Raw genomic sequence first — 17,413 nt, 5'->3', positions numbered from 1 at the left:
GGGGTATTTTGCAGTATTTTATTATTCACTATGTGAAGAATTATATAATTGAACATATCCATATGTTGAATGGCCAATACATATTTAATATATTTCATTAAAACGTGTCTAGTCGAACATTTACTATCATAGAATGTTGGCACTTTATGGCCTGTGTAGCAGTAATACAGGAACGTTACCATGGTAACAACACGCGAGCACAGCTCTTGTCAACATTTACATTTTTTCTGCCTCTACTTGCTTTCACTCACTTTCTCTAAGTGTTTTTAAACGCTGTCCTTATCTACTCACTCATTGTCTGTACCATCTCTTGCTGAAAACCTACTTCATCTAATGCGTGCCTTCATCATTTTCTAGTTGATTTACTGTGAGAGTTCCTTCATCCGCTCCATTTTATGAACTAGGCTTTTAGGGACAATTAAGGCTCTTGTGTGAAGACACACTGTACACAAAATATAGCATTAAGTAAATAATAATTAGGTGACCTGCCTGGGTGTGAAGAACAGAGCATGCGTATCAATTATAGTGATGCCGTTTTATGCTTATTTGCCAGCAGCTCAGCTAAGGGTAAAAAGGGAGAGGTGTACAACAAACAAGGATGGCCTTTTTGGCAGCATAGGTCAAAATCAGGCTTCTGGGTAAGATAACAAAAATAATATGGGTAGCTAACTCCTTCTCGTTGTCGCTCTAGGCTTAGTCTAGTCTGCATTGTCCCTATTCGCAAACCCTGTCCATTGGGTTAGATTCACTCAGGGGTTTGGTGATCTGGCTGACGGAGCCAGAGAAACGCCCCCAGGGACAAGGGGAATGCCAACTTTAACCTACGAAGATTAGCAGTATGAAACATTGTCAAAAGGGAGGAGTAACACAATCTTAGTGTCAGGAGTCATTTCTAAGAGGAATTATTGAGTCCAATGTTCCAACTCGAACAAGTGCCCTGGTTTGTCTCATGTAATTTCATTCAGTCTCATGGTATTTAAAGCTCTGTAGTTGTGGATTCCGCACAATCATACCGGCGCAAGACATTGACTTCCACTTACCTTCCATCTTCAACAGTTATCAGCATAAATTCCCCTCTTCCACTTGCCTGGGTGTTTTTCAGAGTGAAATAATTCTCATCCACCAGTTAAGGGTTGTGCTACTTGGCAGGAGCAGACCGGCTCTGGTTTCTCCTTTAAAGATAAAAGCTGTGACAAAGTCCCATTGTGCAGGGCCATGGAGGGTATTCATAAGACAGGGCAACCCACCCACTGTATGATGTGACTCCTGGAAGTAGTACTTTGGAAATGACCAAAAGCCTCTCTCCCCTACCTGGCCTGCTTACTTATGGGGTCCTCGAGACCTACAAAGGTATGAAGAGGCATGAGGTAGATTAGCGCTTACCCCCCAGCCCATGTGTTGTGATTGCAGGTTGCTTACTAGAGAGGTTCAAATGTGTTCGGCTGAGGTCTGCAGGCCAATTTGTGGGTTCACATCCGAGTTGCCAGTCGATACCATGCACTGAAGAAAAGATGACTTGCACATCGCAAACTGAAACCTAGTGGCGCCGCTGAAGCGACAACATAGAAATTGAGCACCGAACCATGGCGAGTGAATGGAGGTGGCTGTATAGTTCCACCTGAAATCAAAATTCAGGCTCAAAGTTTTATCAGCTCCAAACGCAAAGCATCAGTATAAGATGAATTAATGAGTGTTATTATTGTAACAGTTTGCTAAAGTTGGACAAAGAGACACAGACTGTTCTCTAGTTTTGATTTCATGGGTAGGGAAACTTTCATTTGGATAGGGATAGAAAGGCCTTTATTGAAATTATTTTATTTTAATAAAATATAAAATGTCTAATGTAAGCTTTACAACTTTGTATCCGTCTCTCATTTCTGACCCCTGGCAGTACGGCTTCCTTTGCGTTTGATATTTTTTTTCTGTGATCGATACTGTAGACACTTCTCGAGGTAACATCCCTGAGGCCTTCTCACCCGGGCTGTTTTGTGCTTGTTCGAAGCCTTATTCGATTCCCTACCGATCTTGAAAGACACGGTGGGTTCACAAGCCTTCTTCGGCTCTTTCAAGGGACAAGGAGTGGCCGCCTTTGAAAATACATCCATCATTTTTTTTTTACTGAACTTTTCCCATTCGGCCGCCGTGGCGGGTTTATCGGGAAAACGTACCTGATGCTTGTTGGGTGAGGAGTCGGACAATGAGGAACGATGGCATTGTTTCTTCAATTTTCTTTGTGAAGACAAAGAATGACGAGAGTCGCATCTAGATCTCGACCGCTTGGAATGTTTTGAGCGTTTCTTTGCTTTTTCTGGAACTTTGTCCCCAATAGAACTCCTGCCTTTGGAAGCTTTTCTCTTCAAAGGAGTGGACGACAGAGACTTAGAAACGGACCGACCTAGGGTGAATTTCGAGCTTGTCTCTTTTATGGCCTTGCTAGTCATCGAATGGCGGGAACACCACTCAAAGACTTTGTGCTCCTTACCGAGGTGCCAAAGACAGTCTGTGCGGATCTGTGATAGACATCTTGAAGTCACAGTCCACATATCTCTTGAAGCCTGTTTCTGGCATAGACATTATTGAAAAATGAATTAAGAAATATAAAGTAGAATCGCTGAGGCCATTCGAACCATTCAGAGAGCGTGCTGTGCATGCAGAAAAACAGAACTGAAGCAATGGGCACATTGCGTGCTATTTATACTAACATCAACGTCACGTCCAGATGCAGAGAATTGTAACTGTCGAGGGACATTGGCTCGATGCCGCACAGCGTCTTCTGCTGTCAAAAATGTATCAGAAAACTGGAAAGCAGGATATGGAAATATCAAAGATGAGGAATCCGTTGGAGGACACAATCCTTTAGAAAGTGGTGTTTTGTGAAGGTGTGCAACAAAGCCCATGTGGCTGCCTGACAGATATACAGCATTGTAACTGCTCTTTCTTAGTCCACCAAGTCGCTTGACTCCTTTGATCTCTGAGCTTAGCTCAATAGGGACTTTCTTGTGGGCTAGTTCATAGCACGTCCTATGAGAGATGGTCTGTTTAGTTACAGCCCTTTCTTTCTTAGGGCCAGAAATTCCCACCAAGAGTTGGTCATCAATATAAGGCTAATTTTTTGGAGGACGCTGCAGAGCAGCGGCAGATGTGGACGTAAACATGCAATGCTCCGACAGGCCGAATGTAATCTTTTAAATTTCCTGATTGTGGTTGCTTGTTAACTAGCTCAAACTTTATAAACGTGCTGGGGAAGTTGCCGGCGGCCATCTGTAGTAATTTTGGAGCAGGCGGAGGCCGGGAAGCGGTGAAAAGAGACGACCACTTCTGTGGCGGACGGAGGGCCTGGTGCTGCGTTTGCCATATTGCTTTGTGCCTGAGATTGCACTGAGCCCGCCAGATGGAATAATGATACCTTGGGCAAAGGACGGGGTTAAGGCTGGTGTGGCAGGTGCCGGGATATGTACAGTGGCTGTAGGGCTGCAAGTAACAGAGACCACCTGCGGAGGGTGGCAGAGTAGCAAGAGGAGGAGCTGGAGCCCTGCGGTGCATAATTGCAGCTGGAGCTGCAAGGACACATAACAAAGCACCCTGGCGATGGCGGGCTGTGTTAGAGGGTGAGCCTGCAGCCCCAGCACTGAGTGCTAGCAGCATGGGCTGATTGTACTTGTGGGATCACTCCGGAGAAAGGAGCGGCAAGCCACGGGTGGGAGTGGGGGCACACCGCTCGAGAGACCCTTCTCCTCCTGAGCGGGTCGGTCCGCCAGGCCTGGCCAGACCCGTGAGCTGGCTCAGTGGTGAGGTGGAAGTGTGTCTGGGTCTTGAATGCGGTTGCACCACCAGCAGGTCGGCGGATATTCAACGGGGGCGTGCTTGGGTGGCGACGAGGCCATGGAGGCAGCAGGTGTGTATTGGGACTTTTTGGCTGGCAGTGAATGCTCCAGGTTCAAATAGCTGGAGCGGCATCAGCAGATCCCCCCCCTGGTGGCAAACGCATGCTAAAACTGAAGGACTCTGCAGGGGGAGCCAACCTCGTCGGGACTGATGGAAAGGAAGGGAGATTTAATGGATTGCCTTTCTCCCACAGATTTCTCATCTGATGGATATCCTCATCCAGCTCTGCTGCTTGGAATAAACTTCGACAGGGAGTGTAGTGGAACTCGGCTCGGCTGTCGATCATTGATCCGTCATGCTCTGTGCTCGATCATCAGCTCTGGGCGTGACGTCGGGTGTCATGTGTATATATACCACGTCACTACGCCTCGTACCTCAGTTACTTTTTTCCGTGCATTGTTGAATCTTAGACTCTTTTGTGACTGATTTTCGGCAGAGTTGCTTCTTCTCGACTGCGAGATGTCCATGCCTCAGATGCACTGACTGCAACTCTAAGATGTCTGTGTGTGTTGCCTCAGCACGGGTCACGACACTGAGGGGGTGCACGTCGTGTGTGAAGATGAACCTGAAATCTTTGCGTGAGCAGACAGCCAAACTTGCATTGGGCTGACTGCAGTCGAAATCACCTGCCAAAACTGAGGGGCCTACTCGCCCAAAAAGAAAAAGGGAAACATCGGCATAAGATGAAGAAACGGTCTCACTCAAGGAGCCTCTCTTCCTCGTCTCGCAAGAAGAAAAGGGGTAAGCCGTCGGCTTGGCCGGCTAATCGCCAGGAGTGGGAAGAGTTTCAAAACCAAATGTTGGCAAAACACGCAGCTGTAGGTGCGGGTGCACCCCGAACCCTCACCCTCCCACAGGTAGCAGACCTCAGTGGCAGCAGCGGCGTTTGGTACACTTGACCCCACGCAGGCCCCTTTGTCAGCGTCAGGAAAGCCTTCGCTCTTGATGCCGAGAAAGGCACCTAAATCCTTCATGCCGGGACCTTCCTGCATGCCTCAGGGTTCTTCGGGGCCGAAGCCTTGCTCGAAGAGGGATAAGCCCTCAGCGCTGACTATCGGCAACAGATCTTTTGTCCCACTCTCCCAGACCAATTTCTTCAGCTCAATGGTGTGGATCTTCGGCGCAGATGGTGGAGATGATAAAGGTGACATCGATCCTGTGAATGCAGATGTGGAATTACAACAGAGACAGCCTTACGCCATACCGATGCCAAATTTCAGTCACTAGTGGGGTGGTCGGCACTTTAAGGCTGAATGCTGCAGCAGTGCCAGTCCAGGGATATGAATTGACAGACATCCTTGGAGGATGGAGGGTCCAGTTATGGAAAGACATATGGCACTAAACGCAGCGATCGCTGTTAATATGGATCTGACCTAGTGGGCAGAGGTTTAGGAGGCCACCCTCGCTTTAGTGAAACGGGGGAACCTTCTGGACAAGCCAGTCCAATCTAGGTAGCTTGGCAGGCGGTCAAGACTAAGTCTCAGGAGGGGTGAGAGTGATCGAAAGCCCACAATTAGCACAAACAGTAACGAACCACAAATTACTCTTAGACAAGTGTGTATGAAAAATATCTCTACATTGATTGTAGGCCGGACCAACAGACAATAAATGTAAATAAATGGTCCGGCCGACAATCAATGTACAGATATTTTCAAAACAGTTACCACACAAAATACTCTTTTATATAACATACATACAATACGTTTCCTAATGCGACACAAGGCGTAAAACACAGCCACAACCTGTAAAGAGAAGAGTGGGTTGACACACTAGGAGCATTAGACATTCTTCAGAGCCGTTCCCTAACGTTCAAGTCCAGCCCTAAGATGTGTGGAGCCTTGTACTCAACAGTAAAGTTGTGCATAAAAACACACGATTGTGCAGTTGAAAAAAAAAGTATGTCTTCTTGGGAGAGCTGTAACAAGTCCGGGAGGTGCTTGAGGCAATGAAGAATTAGTTTCCACTATTCGAGTGGGATCTGCCCTTGGAGGCAGGGCAGTTTTCAAAAGGTGAGAATAGATAGGGAGCGCAGGCTAACCCAGCCAAAAGCAAATTCCTTTTAAGGGATATTCGGGCGTAAAAGGGATCGGTTGTGCCAGGGGGACACCTGTAAGTGATGCAAGTACTCACCGACCATCAGCACAGTCCGGACCAAACTTTGCCAGTTTAGTCGAGGTCGCTAGTAGGTTCGAGTGCTGCAGTTTCGCGGCGCTCCAACTCTCAGCGGCTGCGGGATAGAACGATCGTCCATGTTGGGACAGTTGCCTTATCTCAGCTTCCAAAGGAGTTATGAAGAAAATTCTGGTGCAGCAGACTTCAGTGCACAGGAGAGCAGAACAGCAAGGCACCTACAGTGACCGTCACCAACAGGTAGTGATGCGGGAATCACAGATGCGGGGCAGTGTTACAAACTCTCCTAATTCAGGACCTAGAGGAGCTAGGCCTGTCAAATTTTGCGGGAGAATGCACAGGACCACAAGCAAGCGATGTCCCAACCAACAAGCTTGGGATTCAGGATGGTCATGGGGGTTGAGTATTTTAGGCAGCACCTCTTCTTCGTCAGGTTCAGGTGCTTGGCCAACTACCTCCACCTCAGCGGTAGGTGAGTTTGGGGGAATGTTCTTTTTCCCTCTTTTTGGTTTTCTGAATCCCTTAGCCTTGGGTTTCCCCTTTGGCTTTTGCTGAGCCTTGGACTTGTCTGTGACTTTGTGCAAGGTCTCTCTGCTCTATCCCCCACAAGACCTAAGTCTCTGAGGCCATTACCCAGCAGGATCTTTCCAGGGACTTGCCTCTGTATGCTCACAAAAATCCTTACTACTGTACCATTGATAGATTTACTGGAATTACTGGGAACTTGAGAGGAGGGCCATCAGCTAACTTGGTGGGCATCAGGGGAGCTCCGGTAAGCTCTCCCTGGTTGACCAGAGTGGCAGCCACCACAGTTCTGCTGGCTCCCCTATCCCTAAGGGCAGGTGTATCTACTCCATTGATCAGCACTCTGTCTTTAAAGTAGTGCTTGGTGTTGTCGGGTATCCTAGCATAAGCTTCTGAAACTATTGGCTCCCAGGAACCCGGGGAAACTAAGACTATTTCAGACACTATACCGCTGGCGAGTTTTGACCTTACATCTGGGGTCCCCCTTCACATGGTCACTTGCTCCACAAGCCTTACAAGATCCACTGGGTCTGTGTGAGGCTTACTGTAACCCGAGCTATACTTGGGAGGGTTACTACCACTACTCTGGCTGTTCTCAGTGGCTTACCCTTTTTAACCTGTTTGTGGCCCTTCTGAGAAGAAGATTTTTCAGATCCACCACCCTCTTTATTTTTGTGCTTTTTCCCACCTCCTGCTTACCAGAAGCAGGCTTGTCCTTATGGAACACTCTGTGTGACACCCATAAATCTTCTGCTATGGAGATCTTCTTAGGATCTGTCTCGTAAGTCAGCCAAGTGCTACTTAAGCTCAGGGGAACAAGAAGCAAAAATATGTTCAAGCCACATAAGAAACCCAAGTATGATCTTCATTCTTTTTGTAATCTCTGAATCTTTTCAAGTATTGTGCAGGAGTCTTCCCAAACTTTAAGACCAGAGTTTGCTTCAATTTTGCAAAGTTTTTTTCTGTCAGCCTTTATCATATCCATAACAGCACTGCAGCCAGAATGGGGTAGTCGACTGGGCAACCATGCAATCTTATCAGCATCCACTACTTCTTGTACCTCACATGCATACTCAAAGGCAGTCAACCAGTGCATAATGTCATTCTTGTCATCATATACACTAAGCAGAAGTTTTGGGAATCTTGGGTGAGAGGAGGGGCCAAACCCATTGCCTGACCCTCTAGAGAAACCATGGGTGCTTTGCAATCTAGCAAGCTCCAATTGGTGGACCCTGTCTTTCTGCTTTCTGATCTTTCCCGGTGTAGCTTAGCCATATGGAATTCAAGCTCTTTCTGCCTAAACAGTAGCTCTTGCTTCTTGTTAGGCAGAAACCTGTGCAGTTCCCTAAGGGACCACTGCAAAAGGCTTAAGACTACAGGTGTTGGCAGTAAACCCAATTGGTAGCAGTCTGTACCACCCAGATTTACCTGGTAGCTGTGGCTGAGCAGCCAGACTTCTCTCAAGAAGAGTTAGACAGTATATAGAGTATACAAGATAGGTACTAAAATACAGTAGCACAAGCAAACACTGACCAGAGCTTGGGTATAAAAGTATATACTTATTTATTTAAAAACGCACTTTGTAAAATACACTAACACTAATATGGCAAGCAAGTTCAAACACAGTCACTATTAATATATATACATCCCTGATTACTTATTGAACAAGTCGTAGTTAAAACACCACTTATTTACAGACAGAGGCGAGTGCTTAACCTAAGACAGCACTCCAATAAGTTAGTTAAAAAGGGAGGGGAAAAGGCAGAATTAGGAAAATGCACAATTCCAACACTTTAAGAGAACCAGAGCAAGCCAGAAAAGGCAGAGTCTACTGAGGAACAAGAAAGTCATAGGCCAGGCCCACTCTTGGAGAGAGCAAGGCGGAATGTGTCCAAGATCGCACAATTGATTAGTACTTTAAAGAGTCGTTGCAGATAGTTCAAAAAGGGTTGGATCAGTTCAGAAAAAGTTAGTTAGCAGGTCCCAAGTCACCCCAGGATAGAAAGTCAAGGATTTACAGGACACCTTGAACAGTCTGTTGCAAGAGAGACCAGGCGGGACGCAGTACCTGAAATGGTGAGAAACCTCCAGCGGGGGCAGTTGTTCCTGGCAGCAGGTGCAAGTCGGTGCTTCGTCCAGGGGAAGAGAAGATCTCGTGGAGGAAAGCTGGGGGTTGTTGCACTGCCAGGGAAGAAACCAGCCGTGGAGTTTCCCGGTTAAAAGGTACTACCCTTTTATTCGTGGTAGTGGTGAAGCGTGGCTATCCGGCCGCCGGGGTGCTTGGCACTGGCGATTCGACCACGAGACGATCCAGGAAGGCGAAAAGAGGGCGAACTGGTTAACCCCACTAGTTCAGAGGAAGAAGACTCTCCGGGATGAAGATCTTCTCTGTCGTTGGGAAGTGGTGGGACGGTTCAGCAGGGCTCCACCGGTGGTGTCGTCGTTACAGGTCGGCTCAGCTTCTCCCTCTTCGGAGGTCCTGTGGCGACTTCTGAAGTTCCAGTCCCCAAAGTCCTGCTTTTATGCAGAAAACCCCCATTCATCAGTCCTAGCTGTCAATCAAACATGCTGTGGTGAGCCGGGCGGCTCACCACTGGGCCAATCACACAGGAGTGCGACTTCAGTTGCAGAGGCAACTCAGTCCAGGGTGCCTAAACCCCCCTCCCACACATCCTGTAGACCCAGACAGAGTGGCACCACTTTTGGAGGCTTCTGTGGAGAAGTCCGCCAAAAAGTGGAACAAAGGGCTCGACTTGGTTTGGAGTTACAGAGGCGAACACAAACGCCATTTTAAAATTGAGTCCTGGCAAAAAGACCCAACCAGGGAATAAATATTAAGTAAATAACCCGGCAGTATCTTTAACATTGCACCAAAAAAAGTGGTGCGTTTAAAATGAATGGGAAAATCCCATAGGAAATATTCCGGTGGAATATTTCGCGTGGTAACCACTGCCACCAGCCAGAAACGCGACGAGGGGGGGGACTGCACAGTGCCCCCTCGAAAAACAGACCCAGGGGCAATCTAATTACCCCTACCAGTACTTCCACAATATGATGGTTTGTACTGGTTCTGTTCACAATTTAAGACTAGTAAAGTCAATGGTGACTTTACATGCCCTGGGAGACAGTAGTCAGTCCCAGGGTATGGAGTCTATGTTTGGGGGTCACTATGACACCCCTGTGTTACTGCACTGAGGGTGCTGTGTAAAACACCAAAAATACATGACACCCTATGGAGTAAAAGACCCCATAAGCCCATAAAACACATTACAAAGTCAAAGGATATCTCAAATCATATCGAAGAGTGGGAGAAAAAAACTCTCACTCTTAGCAGGAGCAAAAAATAAACCCCAGAAATCCAGCAAAGCTGCTGGTGGACTCACTAGGTTTGGGAAATTATCATTAACAGAGAATTCTCCCTAACACTCCTTGAACTCCAGCATGGCCTCAGCCTCTGAACCGGTCAGCGAAGTATGGGACACATGATCATCAACCTCATTAACATTGAATCTTTCTATAACAGCACTAGTTTGTACATTACTGGTTCTTGAGATTGCCCACTACCTTCTGTGCTATCATAGTAGGGCAAAGCCTGAATCCTAATTTCTTGCCAATCTCTGCTCCTCTGACTCTTGGCCCCAATAGCGGGAGATTACCTCAGACGCCTGGGCCCTGAGGCTCGTGCAGCGGGGTTATTATCTGGCCTTCTTAAAGAAACCACCGGCCAGACCCCCACCACCTCCAAGCCAACCGTGATAGGAGCTCCACGAAGGACTGCGTGCTCTGTTGTTGAATGGTGCTGTGGAGGTCGCCCCCTCATACTTAAAGAAGGATTTCACTCCGTATGAGCCCAGTCGCAGCCTCTGATCTAGAAACCAAGGCCTTCTGAAAGTTGGCTTATCTAAAAGAGCTAAGTTTCTAGTTTTAGATAGCAAGTTTTAGATAGCAGCTCAAAACCACCCTTCTTAAATAAGAGCTCACCGAGCACTTTACTCTCACCCCCTTCCCCTCTACTCTGATACCAGAGTCCCACCATTGTTTGTTGTCCTGTGTCCTTCAAGTCTTTGTGTTTATGTTAGCGCCCTGATGCCTGCGGGCTCCGGCGCTATATAAATATATAACAATTTTTTTTAAAAAGAGGTACCTCCCGAGCATCGAGGATTGGGCTGTTATTCCCGGAATTTCCTGGTGCCCAAGAAGGGAGGAGGTCTCCGTCCCATCCTGGACCTCAGGGCCTTGAACAAGTTCCTGAGGAAAGACAAGTTCAGGATGGTGACGTTGAGAGAACTTCCCCACGCTCTCGAATTGCAGGACTGGCTGGTGTCAATAGATCTGCAGGACGCTTATTTCTATGTGCCAATGCATTGCAAGCCCTGGAAATTCTGAGATTCCTCATAGGGGACAAGCACTATCAGTTCAAGGTGCTTCCCTCTGGGTTGACCTCTGCAGTAGACGCAGCTCACCTCAGGAGATCTGGTGTCCACATATTCCATGTACCTGGACGACTGGCTGATCCGAGGGAAGTCGGCAGAGCAGGTATTGTCTCACCTAGAGGACACCTGCTCACAGGCTGGTCTTCTCCCTTAACTTGAAGAATTCCCGTGTGGCGCTGGTCTAGAGGCTCTAGTTCGTCAGGGCAGTTCTAGAGAGCCGGGTAGGGAAGGCCTTCCCTCCCAGGGAGTAAGTCAGCAGCATTGTGCAGATGGTGATCCTTTTCCGGAACCATGCCGCCTTACCAGCAGCTTCCTTCCTCGGCCTCTTGGGCCTCATGGCATCCTGTATTTTTCTAGTGCCAGAGGCCAATCTGCGAACGAGATCTCTACAATGGCTCCTATGGGGTAAGTGGTCCCAGTACCTCAGAACCCTCACGGATTCCTTCAGGGTGTCCAGGTCAGTTGTAAACGACCTTGGTTGGTGGCCAACAGCAGCAATCTAATGGCAGGTATAACCTTCTGGCCTCAGTAACCTCAGGCCCGAGTGGACACGGATGTGTGTCTGAAGTGTTGGGTGCTCATTGCAACGACTTGCAGGTGAATGGCCTTATATCAGCAGTGCAACTCAGGCGGCCATCAACAGGCTGGAGTTGCGAGCCCCGTCTCTGAAGGGGAAGCATGTCCTGATTCTGACGGACAATATGGTGGCCATGCACTAACTGAACAAGCAGGGTGGCGTGCATCCCTGCCCCTCTGCAGAGAGGCTATGCAGCTTTGCTTCTGGCTATTGCAGAACCGGATCTCGATCTTGGCAGTTCACCCGGTGAGGTCAGAGAACAAATTGGTGGATGCTCAGAGCAGGCAGAGCATGGATTCACACGAGTGGAAAGTTTCAGGAAGTCCTAAGAGGAGGTCTTCTCTCTCCAGGGTACCCCATCAGTAGACCTGTTTGCCACGTAGTCCAACAGGAAGTGCATACAGTTTTGCTTGAGGGAATTACCAGCAAACGGCACGCTAGGGGACGCGTTTCTGGTGGATTGGACCTTCTCTCTCCACTGGCCTTCCCTCTGACTCCCATCATCCCTTGGGTTCTCAGGAGGTTGAAGAGGTTTCGAGCAACCATGATCTTGATCGCCCTGAACTGGGAGAGGAGGACATGGTACTCGGACCTTCTGGATCTGACCATCTGCCCACCTCTCTGGTTGCCTCGTCACCAGGATCTCCTGATTCAGTTGGAAGGTCAGGTGCTTCACCCGAACAAACAACCCCTCAACCTACATGTGTGGCTCTTGAGAGGATGAGGTATGATGACTGGGACCTCTCTGAGGAGGTACTCAAGGTGTTGCTGGCTGCACGCAAACGTCTATGAGATCCCTGTATGCTTGCAAGTAGAGAAGATTTGAGGCATGTTGTAGGGAACCCGAGATTGTCCCGATCTCTTGCCCCACCACTACAGTGATGGAGTTCCTTCTTTCATTGGCCTCAGCAAGCCTTCAGGTTACCACGGTCAAAGTATGTTTGGCAGCCTGGTCTGTGTTCAAGAGGTCCACAGATCAAGGTCCCTTTTTAACGATCCCGGTTATGGCCCGATTACTGAAGGGCCTTGTGAATAGGTTTCCGCCAACTCCCTTTGTTGTCCCAGATTGGGATTTAAATCTGGTTTTGACTTTTTTGATGGTGGCTCCATTTGAGCCCATTCACTCCTCTTTGTGGCTGCTCACTCTGAAGACAGCCTTCTTGGTTATGATTACGGCTGCTAGGTGAGTTAGCGAATTGCAGGCCCTTTGTTGTAAACCCCTGTTTTTGCTGATCTTTTGTGAGGAGGTCTTGTTTAAAGTAAGGCCGGAGTTTCTGCTGAAGTTGGTATCTGAGTTTCACCTTTCACAAGCCAAAGACTTGCCAGTCTTTTATCCACCGCTGCACCCTTCTAAGGAAGCGGATTGCTTCCATTGGTTTGACCCCAAAAGGGCCATGAGTTTTTCTGTTGCAAGGACGTCCCAATTTTGGAAATCTGATGAATTGTTTGTGGCCTACTCTCTAGCCCATAAAGGTCTGGCGGTAACCGCTGTCACGGTGGATTCTCTTATGCATCGCGGAATGCTATCAGTCCGCAGGCAGGGAGCAGCCTGCTGATATCAGGGCGCACTCGACCAGAGGGGTCTACGCATCTACAGGCTTGCAAGGGGGGGTGAGTCCCAGTTAGGGACATTTGCTGTGTGGCAGCATGGTCCTCACTCCATATGTTTACCAGATACAGCAATCTGGATGTCACCTGTGGGACTGAGGTGAATCTTAACTCCAAACCATTCAAAATGGAGCAGTCGGAGTGGTCTGTGGGATAAGTTGAAGAGCTCATATTCCGACAACAGGTTGAATGCTGCACTGGCTCCCAATCCCAAAGAGAGAATACACTTTAACTGAACTTCATGTTTAGTGTACAAATGCATGGCCAAGGCTGCTCCATCTTATCTCTGTTCTCAGATCAAGAAAACCCCTTTCAGACACAAACTGCGCTCAAATAAAGACAGCCCATTGTCACAACCCCGGTTCTCCTTTTCTCCTTAAAGAGTATGGGAGTTGCTAGCTTTGATTTCTGGGCTCCTATGACATGGAATTAATTGCCTAGTTTGCTCAGATCCATTCTCTCCATCGCCCAATTCAAAAAAGGCCTTAAAATAGATCTATTCGCTGAAGGCCCTGATTGAGTTTTATATCCTATTTCTTCATACTCAACATCTGTTTTTTGTAGTTTTTCTTGTGTGCGCCCTGAGGCCTTCGGGCATGTTGGCGTTATATAATCACTCTAAAGAAGAGAATAGAATAGAATCACGCTTTGGCAGGGCAGTGCTACAAAATCTGTTACTGTGAACTTTCTGCCTGCCTCCATTGTCCACTGCATGGGGAGTCTATTAGATGAGGAATCTGCAGGTGAAAGACAATCCATTGAAGGATAAATTCCTTGCTGTAATGTTCTTTCTGTTGATTCGAAGGAAGGAAGGAAGGAAGGAAGGAAGGAAGGAAGGAAGGAAGGAAGGAAGGAAGGAAGGAAGGAAGGAAGGAAGGAAGGAAGGAAGGAAGGAAGGAAGGAAGGAAGGAAGGAAGGAAGGAAGGAAGGAAGGAAGGAAGGAAGGAAGGAAGGAAGGAAGGAAGGAAGGAAGGAAGGAAGGAAGGAAGGAAGGAAGGAAGGAAGGAAGGAAGGAAGGAAGGAAGGAAGGGAGGGAGGGAGGGAGGGAGGGAGGGAGGGAGGAAGGAAGGGAGGATCTGATGAGGAATCTGCAGGAGAAGAATCCATAGAAAGAACATTACAGTGAGTAATCTCCTTCTTTACATCACAGCAGGAAGTGTAGAATTGGTTGGACCTCAGTGCATGGCACCCTGACCAATGGGGAGCGGGGGTGAAGGGAGCTTCACAGTCCAGGGATTGACCTCAGTCTGTGGTGGGGTGGGCTTATGGCTTTGGTTGTCTACCCACTGGGAGGCGGAGCAGTGCGAGTGGAATGACTGGTTGGTCAAGAGTATTGAAGGAGAAATGGGGAGGTTCAGTTGCGGGTGGATGTGGCTGCGGAAGTTGGGAGCTATGGAGGTGAGTTGATTGAAGTTCGTTTTGGGAAGAGTTGGGCATTGGGAGGGAGAGGATGGAGGAGGAGACGGGCCGGGAGAGGGGTGGGTTAGGCTTTAATTAAGTAAGGTTCAAGGTGAAGTTGGAAGTACAGATTGGGCAGGTTTCTCCGGTGCAGTACATATGCTAGGCAAGTGGGGAGGCTTTGCAGGGTTGAGTTCCTTGATGTTTGCAGCATGGGAGGCGATTACCTGAAGATTGGGACGTGGAATGGGCGCTGGTTTCGCACCATGAGGCGCAGGAATCACTGTCGAAATTTGACAGGAACCGGCATGACCAGGGACATCATTTGGGGGTCACCAGGGGCCGCAACTGCGACCCCTGGGAGCCACAGTTGCAACCCCTGGGACTCCCTTGCTACCCCAAATTTAAAAAGAACAAATGCAATGCTTTGAAGAAAAAGAAAGCGGGTGCTCATAGTGGCACGGTGACTAGCCACTCCAGGTCTGGTGGGTCCCCGGCCCAGTCCTCACCTATCAGGCTGAAGGCTTGGCCTTCTTGTATATTCAATATGAGCTGTGAATTTCTATGTTGTTTTATTATGTACTTTGCACTATTTGTTATGCGGTTTGATATGTGATTAATAAAGATATGCTATTTATATACTATCCTTGACCTGGCCTATCCCCTTCTTGGTTTTACTAATTGATGTCTAATTACCTTGCTTGATTGATCTAGCAGTTTGTGCCGTGTGGGCCCACCCTTTCCTCACAGTTGTTTGGCTTATGCTTGTTCCCCGGGTCCACGTTGTAGGGGGTTGCCTATCCTTGGTTATATAGAAAAAGGTAAGGAGGCTTTTTTTGTTATATGATTTGTGTTTTGCATGTAAAGTGTGTGTCAGATATATGTATGTGAATGGTGGGTGAATGAGAAGTGATGTGTGTTTTTTAATGTTCTTGGTGGGTGGGTGTGTGCCTGTGTAGAGAATGCACTGAGTGGATGTAATAGAAGGTGAGTGACTGGTGGATGAATGATAAGTGATGTGATGTGTGTTTATGAATGTTCTGGGTGGGTGGGTGGCTGTTTGCATGTGTAGAGGATGCAATGTGTTGGTGTAAGAGAATGTGTGTGTGAGTGACTGGTGGGTGAATGAGTATGAATGGGATGGTGGGTTTTGAATATTCTGGATGGGTTGGTGGCTTGTGTGCAGTGGCTGTGTAAAAAATGTGCAATGGATGGAGGTAAGAAAATGTGTATGATTGAGTGACTGGTGAGTGAATGAGTATGAATGTGATGGCGTGTTTTTTAATGTTCTGGGTGGGTGGGTGTGTGCCTGTGTAGAGAATGCGAGGAGTGCATGTAAGAGAAGGTGTGAGTGACTGGTGGGTGAATGAACATTGTTAGGCAGAATCCTGTGCAGTTCCCTTAGGGAGCACTACAGAAGATTAAGACTCCAGGTATATGCAATAAATCGCCTTTGGTATCAGTCTGTACCACAAAAATGTAGTTGGTAGCTGTGGCTATGATATGATATGATATGGCATTTATAACGTGCCTATACACAACGCTAAGCAGTCAGACTTATCTCAAGAGGGAGATGAGCAGTATTCATGGTTTACACAATAGGACTACAATACTATGGAACAAGGAAACACTGACCAAAGCTTTGTATCAAAAAGAATATATATATTTATTTTACACACTCTGATGTTCACACACAAATCATAATTACTCAAGTAAGTTAAAACAGTCAGAAAAAGTATACACAACTCCCTATTTAAATTGTAGACAAGTTTGAGCAAGAGTGAAAACTGAGCAAAATGGCACTTCAGCAATATATAAAGGGGAAGAAAAGGTGGTTATAAGAGTTTTAGGTGCACCAACACATTTCTTGATGAGAAACAATCTAGAGAGGGCAGTTGTAACAGATTTAGCCAGAGTCAAGAGGCTTGTGCCAGAGTCAGTGGTACAAGGCAAAGTGCCTAGGTTCAAAATGTTCTAGTAACTGCAGTCAAGTCTTTGTTAAACGATTTGAAAAGGCGGTTGCAGGACGTAGAAAGAGAATGTTAGATGAAAAGTCGGCCAGCCCAGAAGGTAAGTAAAGGATTTAAAACACCTTTAGCAATACCCAACGAAACGGGAGGCCTGGCAGAACAATGTACCTTGAAAGTGGAAGAGGCTCCTGCGGTGGCGGTACTTCCTGGCAGTTCTTGCAGTTCAGGAGATCCAGCAGAGGAAGAGAGGCTCTCGTCTTGGAGGACGGTTCGAGTTACTGCACTGCCCAGGGATGAAACCAGTCGCAGTGCTGCCAAAACGGAATAAAAGGTACACTCCTTTAAATCGCGGTCATGGTGGACGGGTGCCTGGCTATCCGGTCTCCTAGTGCTTGGCACTGGCGATTCAACCAAGATAGGTCCTGGAAGGCGATTGGCGAACTGGTTGACCCCACCAGCTCAAGGGAAGAAGACTCTTGCAGGTGAATATCTTCTCGAGTCGTTGGAGAAAAGTGGTGAGGATCTGCAGCAGGGCTTCACCGGTGGTTCAGTCGTTGCAGATGTCTTTGGCTTCTCTCCTCTTCGGCTTCTTAGTTCCAGTGGCAATGTCTTGTCCTCCAGTCCTCAGGACCCTGCTTTTATGCAGCAAGACCCCCATTCATACAACCTAGCTGTCACTCACACAGTGGGGTGGCTATCCTGGCAGGATAACCCCCCAGCCGATCAGGGCAGAGTGCGACTTGGGTTGCCTAGTTAACCCTGTCCAGGGTGCATATTCCCCCTCTCACACATCCTGTCTACCCCAGACTCAGTGGCGCCGAAAGGAGGGCTTCTGTGCGGAAAGGATCCCCGACCTGGGTTAGGATTTCAGAGAAAGACACGAGAAA

The 17,413-nt window shown here is 47.8% G+C and overlaps 1 protein-coding gene across 4 annotated transcripts in view; it reads left to right on the top strand.

The window, feature by feature from the left end:
* The window catches only part of HTT (huntingtin), a 2,905,635-nt gene that overhangs the window by 2,335,460 nt on the left and 552,762 nt on the right, over window positions 1-17,413 (top strand). The gene's annotated exons all lie outside the window — the stretch shown is intronic.

This window comes from Ambystoma mexicanum, chromosome 6q (genome assembly GCF_040938575.1).
Source record: "Ambystoma mexicanum isolate Mex_15411 chromosome 6q, UKY_AmexF1_1, whole genome shotgun sequence".
NCBI lineage: Eukaryota > Metazoa > Chordata > Amphibia > Caudata > Ambystomatidae > Ambystoma > Ambystoma mexicanum.
Note: the sequence above shows the minus strand (reverse complement) of the source record. Positions and strands in the feature narration are given on the sequence as shown.